This window comes from Polypterus senegalus, chromosome 18, assembly GCF_016835505.1.
Source record: "Polypterus senegalus isolate Bchr_013 chromosome 18, ASM1683550v1, whole genome shotgun sequence".
NCBI classification, from domain to species: Eukaryota; Metazoa; Chordata; class Cladistia; order Polypteriformes; family Polypteridae; genus Polypterus; species Polypterus senegalus.
Window position 1 is genome coordinate 11,182,773 of NC_053171.1, and position 12,076 is coordinate 11,194,848.

Sequence of the window (12,076 nt, forward strand, 5' to 3'; positions counted from 1 at the left end):
CCCGAGCTGAAGGTGTCAGTCGGGCGTGGCAGCCGCAGGAGCTTTCAATTGAGTTTACCTCTCGGCTTCTTTTCCTTTCGCAGGTTTGAGCTGTGAGGTCTGTGGGGTTCAAGGCCAACCGCCCTGTCTGTGTGGAGCTTCCCAAAATCCGGCAGCAGGTCACATGACTTATACTCAGAGGGGCTGTCACACTTGACGACTGCCGTTGGTGATCTTGTTTCTTGAGGGTCTCGGATTATACGATGAGAAATTGCACAGCGTGACAAACTCTGTGACAACTCCTCAGCTTAGTTTCACCTTTTTTAGAGTCTCGCAAGCTCCCCCCATTTTCTGACAGCCATTGTGCTGATGCCTGATGAAGATGGTGCCCATGTGAGGGGCTTCCCTCTCCTCTGTGGTACGTAAAACACGGGCTGTCAGACCAAACGAGTCTCTTCTCCGTCTGCGGGGTCCAAAACGCTCGGCTTCCTCATTCCTTGTCGCAGTCCATGAACTGCACTTCCAGCTGAGCACTCATTGGCTGACACAGACTCCGCCCCTGACAACGTCACATAGTCAGGCCTGTTTGAATTTGTTGGGGCAACTCAGAGACTGGTTGGATGGGGCTGGTGGGCACGACATGACAGCTGGTCACAGGAGCACAAGCTGTGACTGGAAAAGTTGTGCAATGTGACAAGGCCTTTAGGTGATTCAAAATTGGCTCCGGGTGGTTGAGAGAAGACCCCTGCGATGTACAGGTGCCTGATGATGCCCAGCCGGCGCCCCCATGAGGTTGTGTGGCAGCACTTGGGCAAAGCGCTTTGACATTCCTCACACTGAGTGACATGGCAATGTGCCACATCAGCCCTTTTAACGTAGCTGAGGTGACACTTGTGACGTGGTTCAGGAGGTGGGGGGTCCACATCTGAGGATCTGTCGGTCCAAACGAGTACGGCGCTCACAAGATTTGACTCCAAAGCAGGGAAGACTTTTACTGAAGTTTACGCAAAACTCATTGACCTTCACGCGCAAATTAGAACTTGTTGGTGGCACTGGAAGGAGGCGGGGGTCTTGTTGGTGGAGAAGGTGGACTAAGCTGGTCCTGTCTGTGTGTGTGTCCCCTCCACTGTGGTGGGCTGCTGTCCCCTCCAGGGATTGTTCCACTCAGCTGCCTTGTGACCCAGCCTTAGATGAGGGGCTTAGGGAGATGGATGGGTGAGTGGAAGAAGTCCGAATCTGAGTGTCCTCTGTATGTGTGACAGTAAGGACCACGTGGACTTGTATCAGCCACTGAGTACGGTGGTCCCAGTGTGAGCAATTCAGTCCCTTCACAATCTGCCCACAGACCCTCATTATGTGTCTCCTGTGTGACAGACCCCTCTAAAATGCCCACTTGCTTTACTTTAATGGTGTCAGGCTTGAAGGTGCTCATCGTTTTGTGAGACCCCTACTGTGACGGAGGGGCAGAAAGCTGAATCGGGACATTAAAAATTCTGTATTTAGAGTGAACGCCTTCTGCTGGGCCAGTTTCCTCCCAAGTGTCGGGGTGGTGGGCATTGGATTGATGGCCGATTCCAAATCAGCCCCCCATGTCTGTGTTTGTACCTTTGGGTGGACCATAATGGCCACATCTGCCCAGATGGGCACCAAGTCCTGCATTCATGAAACGAATGAAGGGTCTTAGATGGAAACAAACGAGAGACACTGAGAGTCGGCAAAGCCTGTGGCCAAAACGAGCTCGAGGTCATTGAGGCTCACCATCTCGACGTAAAGCCCTGGAGAGGACAGCGAGAGTGGCACACACCTTCCTGCTTTTGGCTCAAGTGGATCTGTGGCAAGTGTCTTCACCGACTAGACGGGCATGCAAGTTGAGGTCACCACACCACATTTGCCACAGGACACCGTGGTTGACTTGCACGCCCGCACAGTGCCATCATACAAATGACAAACAGCCTTAGCCACATGCGTGGCTCAAACCGGATAGACGACCTGCGTGACGTCACGGCTGGATGTTGGAGAGCAGCCCAGTGGCAGTTGAGCAGCGCCAGGGTGTGCCAGTCTGCATAGTCGCGTAGTGAGTGAGACTGCCCACTGAGTGTCAGGCATGCTTTAACAGGTGATTGCTGAACTTGGTGGAGCACCACGCCAGTCCTGGTGGCACGGCGGGGTGGAACCGAGGGTACCTTTGCTTTTTTTTTTACATCCCCAGCTTGGGGGCTTCTGTGTTGAGACTGTGTGGTCTCCCCGTTTCCACAAGCGTCCCCTCTTGAGCGCTCCAGCCTTTTCCGGCATTCCCACTCAGTTATGTAATACGGCCCCCTTCACAAATTGTGCGGACCCCCTTCACACTTGTCATGTCGCACCCTTGTGCTGAAATCGTTTCAATTTGTTTTTTCTTCTTTTCCCTCATCAAGCAACACCCCAGAATGACAAAGCGAAAAACGGGAGCTCAGAAAATCATTCAAATGAAAAAATGGAAATCTCCCACCGACACAAGCAGGCAGGCAGACCCTTCACTCGGTACAGTCAGCTGAAGCCCCTCTGGGGTGGTCTTCTCTGCAGATCCTCTCCAGCTCTGTCAGCCTGGATGGATGATGCCAGGCCTCTCCATTCAGGGTCTTCCAGGCTGTGTTGGGGACATTCACCGAGTTGACCCCCCGCCACCCCTGCGTTGTCTGTGCTCCTCAGGTGTCCATTAAGGTCATCGCTGGACTCTGTGTGGCCGTTCGGCCTTCCTTCGGCCCGCCTGTTGTATGGCTCATGGGCCGAGTGACGCCCACCGTCATGCTGCCATGGCGTCAGACCAGAGAGTCTCGTTTCTCGTTCTCCTCTGTGGTACATAAAACAGGGGCTGTCAGACCAGACGAGTCTCTTCTCCGTCTGCGGGGTCCAAAACGCTCGGCTTCCTCATTCCTTGTAGTCGCAGTCCATGAACTGCACTTCCAGCTGAGCACTCATTGGCTGACACAGACTCCGCCCCTGACAACATCACATACTCAGGCCTGTTTGAATTTGTTGGGGCAACTCAGAGACTGGTTGGATGGGGCTGGTGGGCACGACACGACAAGTGCCTCCAAAACTTGCTTTGATAGAAAAATTACAGGAAAAACTGTGCAATGTGACAAGGCCTTTAGGTGACACAAGATTGGCTGAGGGTGGTCGAGGAACACCTGCTCTGTCAGCCTGGATGGAGACCACCGGTGGACACCTGATGCCAAGCCTCTCCATTCGGGTTCTTCCAGGCTGTGTTGGGGACATTTGCCGATTTGACCCAGGGGCTGAGTGACGCCCACCGTCCTCCTGCCATGATGTCAGACCAGAGAGTCTCGTGGGGTGTTGATGATGTGGCTGTCCTTCTGGACGTCCCTCTCATCTCCACACAGGCTCTCTAAAGCTCAGCTGGAGTGACATCAGGGTCTTGATCAGCTCTCTGCTCCCCCCCTGTTTCTATTGCCGGATTATGAAGACCACTGAGCTCTCGGGAGCCGTCAGTGCCGCTCGAGTTTTTTTTATTTTGCAGCCTTCTGCAGATACAATCCTGCCCCCGAGATCAGCAGGCAGCCCCTCTGTTGGCCTTTCCTAACCCGTCCAGTAAATTCAGCGGACCTCAAGTGAGGCGACGACCAGCAGACTGGGAACCAGGTTTTGACTTTTCATACGTTTGTGTAAATATCTGACCTCCTGTGCTCGCCTTGTCATTCTGGGGCGTTGAGTGTCGTCTGATGAGGGAGGACTTGAATTGAGAGGATTTGAAAACAAAGAGTGAAGGGGGCTGAATACACACTGAAATAATAATAGAAATAAAATGCAATGTACAGTGGGCATAGGAAAGGCTCTCCGGCCACACTTGACAGCCTTAAATGTAAACACACAACCAAATGCAATCTCTAACATTCAAGTGAAAGACATCACAGCTACAGTGCAAAAGAATTTTAAATAATCAAAAACAAGACCTACTGAGATTAATAAAGGATCCCCCCATCTAACCTCAATTAGGTGTCAGTGCCCACCATTTCCATTGAAGACCCTGGTTACTGTCTTCCTTCCACCTGTGATGAATTGTAATCCGTGTGATTAGTGAAGCTGTTCCTGGTCCATTCACTGACAACTGACAGCAAACAACAGACTAAGGGTGGCAGGCCACTTTCAAAAGATCTCAGGGACAGAGTTGTGGGCAGACATTAGGCAGGAGATGGAGACCAAAACATCTCAAAGACTTTATCAATTCCATGGAGCTCAGTAAAGTCCATCATAAAGAAGTGTTGAGTGTTTGGTACAACTAGGACCCTCCCTGGACCCTCCAGACTGGACGGAAGAGCATGGAGGAAACTGGTAAGAGAGGCTACCAAGAGGCCAATGGCCACTTTGAAGGAGTTACAGGATTTGATGGCACAGAGTGGTCATTAATTTCACAAGCACTCCACCATTCTGGCTTGTTCGGGAGGGTCGCACTTCACAAGAAAGGCCACATTAAGGCTCGTCTGAGCTTTGCCAGAATGCACCCTGAAGATTCTGATGCCAAGTGGAAGAAGGACTTATGGTCAGATGAGCCCAAAATCAAACTATGTGGCCTCGACAGCAAACAGTACACCAATGCAGCTCACCACCCACAACACGCCATACCTACAGTAAAGCATGGAGGGGGCAGCAGCCTGTTGTGGGGGGTCTGGGGCTCTCGTTAGGGTAGAAGGAAAAATGGATGGGGCAAAATACTGTCAAGGAAAACCTGCTACCCTCTGCCAGAAAGCTGAAGATGGGCAGAATGTTCACCTTGCAACACGACAACAACACGAAGCACACAGCAAAACTGAGAAAAAAGTGAACGTCCTGGTGTGGCCAATCAGAGCCCAGGCCTAAATCACAGTGAAAATCTGAGGAAAGATCTGAAGATGGCAGACCACCAACGCTCACCAGCCAATGAGAGTTAAACTGTAAAGAAGATTGGGGGCAGATATTGAGTGGGCACAATCTAGATGTGCAGAGCTGATAGAGAAGAATCAACAGACTCAAGGGGTTCAACAAAATGACATCGACATGGGGGGGTGATCCTTATTAATCTCAGCAGGTCTTACTTCTGATTTTTAAATATTTTTTCTGAACTGTAGCTGTGATAATCTTCACTTGGATGTTGTAGGTTGCATTGAGTAAGTAAAGCCATGAAGAAATATTTTTTGTATGTGTTTTCTTTTAAGGCTGTAAAGCAAAAAAAATGGAAATATTTCGAAGGGGGGAATTTTTCTATACCTGCACCTGTTCATGTGATTAATTATTTAATAATTATATTTTGCTTTGAATTCTCAAAGATGGTTTTCAATGGCAGAATATTTTGGATAAAAATAAATGTATAATGAAATGTGACAGTAAATTAATAACAATGAATATAGGAGAATAAATGATTAAATCTGTCATGAGATTTTTTTGTAGTTTACGTCTTTATATATTTCATTATTTCTTCATTAATTTCAGTGACTCCGCACTCCTAATGAAATAAATACCCAAAGACATGAAAACTGTCACTTTCACTCGTCAATGTTGAGTGGGCGGGCTCTTGACGTTTCCTGCGTTTTGATTGGTGGGACGTCCGCAATGGCCGTATGCGCGTTGCTTGACCTGGGGCGCATGCTCAAAGTTGTGGCGGTGTGTGTCGGATACGCGTGTAAGAAGCGCCCCCTTCATTAGGAGTCTGAATCTGAAGTGCCAGCTGTAAATGTGGCACTTTATCTACTCTACGGACAATTGACCAATCAAAACACAGGAAACGCAAGCGTCCGCTCTCTCCACCCTGAAAGTGAGTTTCATTTTATTTCATATGTTCGCGGTGTCCCTGAAATAAATAACATGAAGAGATAATTAAATAAATGCCTATTGATATTGATGCCACACACAACTGAAACCTATTCCAGGACCCTTGTAACTACCGCTGCACGCGTGTCATGCTGTTTTTTTCACGCATTGTTACTTTTCACGGTACTTTGACTCGTTCAGTTTCTCCGCTTTGCTAAAGGCTGACGACTGGCGCGTATATTCGATGCCCTCTAGTGGCCAGGAATGGGAAGTGCCGCTAAGACGCAAACGAGAAGGCGCGTCTCCACGCGGAGGCTTTTGGGAATTTGGAACAAACTAGCGAGTCGTGAAGCTGAACTGGAAACTTTGACGGTTTCTTAAAGGCATCTGCTTTAGGCATTGGGACAAAAAAAACAAACAAAGCGCCTTTGTAACAAGTTGGCACAAACGGGCAGCACCGAATGACAGCCTGTCGTCTGTAGGCACACTGTGACCCGCGTTCTCTTTTTCTTGTTTTTGCTATCAAGTAACAAAGGCTTCGCCCTGCGAAATGAGACTGAGTGACAGCTCCGGCTGCCAATCCCCGAGCCAAACGAATTGGCAGCAGACGACCACCACGTATAAAACAAAGGCACACACCGCGGACAGTGGGCAACAAAGTGCCGAGTGCCCAGGGTGTGCCCGTCTCTTCTGCCAGCTCATTGACTCCTACTGGACCTTAGCCCGTCTTATTTTTTACTGGTCATTTTGGGGGTCATCTGTCCACATACTGGACCACAGTCTGTGGGGTTTATGCCAACTGCTGCTGGGCAGAGCATGTTTTGGTGCCCAAATAAAAAATCCCCGGCCCCTCCATGTCAGTGGCACACCACTAGCCAGGGCTTCATTTCAGTCCTTCACTCTCTCCTTTTCCATCTGTGGTACTGCCAGGGGCTGACACCTGTTGGCACTCGACTACGACTTCCACGTCCTTCTAACCCTCTGCTTTTGTTTTGACCGTCAGGACTGGGTGATGCCATGGACCCCCACAGTGACGGGGTACCCATCCAAATAAAAGCTTCTGAGATGTGCTGGAAGGAGCTTTGTAGAACAGGCAGGCCCACCATGAGCTTCTGAGCACAAGATCTGTGTGAAACTGAACGTGTGTGTGTGTTTTGGGGGGCTGCCGACGATAAAGTAAAGACCCCTTAATACGTGTTCACTGCGGTAAGGTGCTATATGACATCAGGGGCTTGACCGCTCGGCACCAGAACTGGCGATGTGACCAGCCAGTCCCGTCACCTGCCCGCGGTCAGCACGAGTCTGTGTGATGAGACCCCGTGTGTGAATGACAGTCGGTGTGTGTGTGTGTGCGTAAACGGCTGCGGACTGCTGGGGCGGCTCGGGGGCTTCCACAAGTCAATGAACAATATGGGGGTCCACACCAAAATTAGGACTTGTGGTGCGCATGCGGTAGGAGCGTGGGCTTTACCCGGCCGAGCTCAAAGAAACGAAGCTCCTCATCAACAGAGGAAGGGCTTTCAGCTAAACTAACTAGACGCAAATAAATTAGGGTACGATGAAATGTAGCAATAGATCATTAAAAATAACACAAAGCATTTCACGCGCGGTCAAATATCTTTCTGGTGCTCATGTCTTTGTATGTCTGTTTGTGTCATTGACGGCACAAGCAAATGTACAACGCAATGAAATGAAAACTCACTCGTCAGCGCCGAGAGGGCGGGCCCTAAGCGAATACCGGGCTTTGATTGGTGCAGCGTCGGTCTTCGGCCGTCAAGCGCTGCGTTTTAGGTAGAGGGCCGCGCCAACTCCTGCGAAGTCCTGGAATTGAAGAACGTGCCTTGGGAGTCCCGCAGTTCGTGTGGAGGTGCGGCCAGAAACAGACAGAAAGGCGCTATATACTGTGAAAGACAGACAGAGAGACACAGTCAGGACTGCAGTTGTACTAACGCGCCACTTCAATAAACTGTCAAGGCAGCCGAGCTCCGTGACATCGCTGGGCACAAGGCAGGAATCGGGCACCAGTCTCAAATCAGCAATGCAACATAAAGTATGTTTGTTTATGGCTTGTGTATATTTGTAACTTCACTGTTTAGTTTTCCTGTTTCTCTTATTTAAGTGGTTGGTCCTGCTGCTGCCATGCAGCGTCTGTGTGCGACCCTAACTGGCAGCTCCTGGCATGTCATGCCTGGTGGGTAACTGGAAACTTTACTGGTCCGCTGAGAGTGACTGGCCACAACAGTGGACTGGCACACAGGAAGCTCTGCTATGGGAATTCAGTTCGACTTTGCACATCCGTGAATTAGGATAGTTTTAACTTAAAATAATTAATAATTCATCATTTGCTTATTTGGTCTCTCCTGTACATTTCAAAGTTGTAGTGGTCATCTAGTTGTGCCAGAGCTTGTGGCATCTGCCCTTCTCTCGAATCCCATGCCAGTGCAATGGCTGCCTGCTTTGTATACTTGTAGATAGATGGATATGAAAGGCACTATATAACGGACATACAGTACTTTATATTATAGTGCCTTTCTTAGGCATAACCAATCAGAGACTACCTGATGAATTTCTGCTTATTGTGCCCTCACTCTCACTTCAGCACAGCATGGCTGACCTAACAGTGCCAGGCCTAGAATGGCATCAGGTATTGTATTGCTTGGCTTCATGAATATTCTTGTAGACTGATAGATCTAAAAGGCACTATATAATAAATTGACAGGAAAGACACTAATAGATCGACAGACATCTCAGTCACCATATGGTATGTATAGATAGATAGATAAGAAGGGCACTATATAATAGATAAGAAGGGCACTATATCATATGTATGAAAGGCACTATATAATAGATAAGATGGGCACTATATAATAGACAGATAAGGCACTATATCATATATATGAAAGGCACTATATAATAGACGGACAGACAATCCGTTTCATCTGTGAGGGTGTCAGGTATGCGGCTGTCCGTGAGAAATCGAGAAGACGGACCTGTGAGTCTTTATGTTTTTCATTTTGTTCCTTTTCTTCCCAGACTGCACAGCAGACCGACACGACACGACACGACACGACGGCGGTTCGACTTCTCGTTCACCGCAGCGTGTTTCAGCGCAGAGGCGCACAAAGCAGACGCCGTCCGCAACTGTGGTAGCGCCGCTCATTACGCAATGGTTTTATCACGAAATATTCATCAGCGTCGGTCACGGTAATAAGAACAACAATAGCAGCCACTCATTCTCCCGTGGCTCGAGTCTCGCAACTGGGTCAACAGCAAGCCCTCAGCGCCCGTTCGTTCGGAGGCGTTATGCAATGGCCGGGCTGTGCATTTTTTCACACACTTTTTCGCTCTCCGGCTTCACAGGTGTGCAGTAAAATTCGCGTCGGATTTTTCGCTTTCTCGTTTAATCCTCAAACCCGCTCTCCACGGTGATCCCGGGGAGGGAAGGGGCTTTGGGTAGCCACACAACAGTGTAACGCATACATCGCCACCCCGCCGACGAAGGCGCAGAGCCGCTCACTTCCACACCATCAGATGTCTATGCACCCCATTAGCCTCCGCTCGCTCCCAGCAGCGGCAGATAGTAGGCGTGGCGGAGTTGGGTGACGGGTCGCTTCAGCCAATCACAACAAAGAAATATATCCTACATGTCCCTCCTGCCGACCCCGATTGGATACTTGGCGAGCAGCGCGTAAACTGTGTAGTTTTACAACAGTCGGTGGCTGGGAAATATTCTTAATACCGGGGGTTGATGTTCCCACTTATTGCCAACATGCCACCCGAATCCTGCGGCTGGAGCGCGTGTGAGTCAATGTGAGTTCGGTTGGCCGTCTCGGGTGTCCACCAATAAAAAACGAGAGTGAAAAAGAGACAAAGCAGCCAGTCTAGGCAGCCTGTTTTGATTTTTTTCTTCCAAGTCCGCATGGGGTATCAATTTTTGGTGACATCACCGATGATTTTTTTTTACTACATGATTAATCGGAGGGGACCAAAGTAAAAGGCGCCTGCGACCAGCATCAGGTAAGAAAACTTTGCCGACTCGTCCTCCTTTTCGGCGGGTGCAATTGTTTCACATCACCGTTACTTGCATTCCTCGGTAGTGACAAACTACCCGATCGGGGATTAAAAACGAGTGCCGCACTTTTTTTTTCTTCCTCTTTTTCTGTCGTGGTTTTACATTATTCCGCTTTTCCCATTTCAGTAAATAAATTGTGAATGGAGAGGCTGACTAACGGCGCTCGCTAATAGTGAAGCGCTCGTCGTTGGGGAAACAGGTGTCCGACAAGACGGGGGGCTCGCGGAGAGGAACAGCTGTCACTCACAAGAAGAATTCGCCCCTCGGCACACGAAACGCCGCGGAGGATTTTCTTCAGCAGCGTGAGGTGCTCTTGCACCCCTAATCATCTGCATGCCGAATTAAAGATGAACAAAACCCGCCATCTGCTGGAACAAATGGGGCACTGTCTGCCACAAGGAGCGACAGCGAAAGTTTGAACAATGGCCGCAGTGTGCGCCTAACGCGCGGGGTCGGCTTCGAATTCGGCCGTATTTACTGATGCGGAGGCGCACTCGCAATTAGTGAGCGGGTGCCGTCGCTGCGTTTACACGGGCGGATATTCGATGAGCTGACAGTGCGCGGCTTCTCAGTTGTGTCGCTGCAATAACGTTAAAGTGGGGGCTTCACTCGCATCCCACTTTCTGAACGGGGTACGGGGGTCGCAGGAAGGCAGAGCTCAAAGCTGGCCGAGACAATCCAATCTCTTTTTGTTGGTCTGCGGTGAGAAAGGGTGGTACACTCAAGTCTGCGATGGTGGGGCAGGGGGTATGGGGGTGTCATAGAGTGGGGTTCCATCATGCGGTGCATGAGGTGTAAGCCTGCGCGTTCAGAGTCTCATCCCTTAATCGCAGCGTTTTGGATCAAATGGCAGTGCCGAGAAAGGCACTGGACATAAAAATGACTGATTCACTTGTCGATGTGCGATTGAAAGAACATCATCAGTACGGCTGCTAAGTAAATGTCTCCCTTATTTATGGTCATCGGCTCTTTTGATATTAAAGAGTCATGTAGTGCGCCATTGATGAAAGGCGCTATATAAACGACTGCTTTACTTGGATCCGTAACGAGTTGCGCATTTTCATTTTGGACAGGACTGGAGTGACGCCCCCTTCAGTATCGAGTACTAGGCATTCGTTGTTGTGCCGTATAGTGCGCTTGTATTTAAAGGCACTATAATGCGTAGCTTGCCAAAACGGACCGATCCACTTCAGGACTACGGGGGGACATGAAACGAAAAAAAATATATATACAGACTTGAAAATGTGATAGGTAGCGCCAATCGGACTCCCGCGTTTAGTGTGAGCTTAATTAATAACCGAGGGAAATGCGCAATGAGGAATGTTTGATGACAGGCACCATATATACGCCGAATTACTATTTTTGGAGAGGACGAAGTAGATCCCCTCTTCTATTTGGAAGATTGGGCATTCGCTGTAGTGCCGCTCATCTTCATTGACGCGTTCGTCGCGCAGTAGGGCGCTTGCATTGAAAGACGCTATACTGTAATCCTCAGGCCGACTAGTCCAGTCCATTCCATTAACGAGGGATTGTGGAGGGGCTTGAAAATTCAAAGACATAGATTTGGAAGTGTGATGGTAGCGCCAACCACACTCCTCGGTTCAGGATGTACCCAATTACTGCAGTGTTTTAGGTATTACAAAGAAAAGGCAAATCCACTGTGGAGACTGTTTGATGAAAGGCGCTATATAAAAGTCGAGTATGTGACGAGGCGTGCATTGAATTTTAGCCCCGCCCTAAGAGCTGCAGGACTTTCACCTGACCGTTAGCCGGGTTTTCAGTTTCAGTGGCTGAGCGCTGCTTTGAATGTTCGTTAAAAATGCGCTCGCCATGAGCTGCGCTGTATAAAACCGAGACTGCTCGGCTTGGGCGTGTGGTGCGCGGCGCGGCGCATGCTCATTGTCAGTGACAGGCCAGACTGCACTCCTCATTTCTCAGTCGACACTATACTGTGGTTTTGGTCTGAGGAAAATTTTGCTGCGATATGAAGCGCCATATAAAATAAAAGGTTAATTGATCGGATGTGTGATGGCTACCACTTCTTCATTTTCATGAAATCAATCAAATTCATCCTAAGCTTTAGTACCCGATCTTGCACTAATATGTGCATTAAGCAATACAGCGCTCGTGATGAAAGGCACTATATGACATATGAGAGGCTGACTAAGCAGGTATTTCGCATCCTTGTGTGTCTTAACAACGCATCACAGTAGTGCGGATCTCCTTGAGGAAAACGCATTG

At 49.3% G+C, this 12,076-nt stretch overlaps 1 protein-coding gene across 4 annotated transcripts in view; it reads left to right on the forward strand.

Annotated features, from left to right (window-relative positions):
- Positions 1–5,641: 5,641 nt before the first annotated feature.
- The window catches only part of cacng6b (calcium channel, voltage-dependent, gamma subunit 6b), a 78,249-nt gene continuing 71,814 nt past the window's right edge, over positions 5,642–12,076 (forward strand). For 3 of the 4 annotated variants that reach the window (XM_039742147.1, XM_039742146.1, XM_039742145.1), the window contains exon 1: positions 9,473–9,780. The gene's annotated coding sequence lies outside the window, so the exon portion shown is untranslated. Of the gene's footprint in view, positions 5,768–9,472; positions 9,781–12,076 lie in introns of those variants that run through there. The other variant, XM_039742149.1, reaches the window with a different exon arrangement.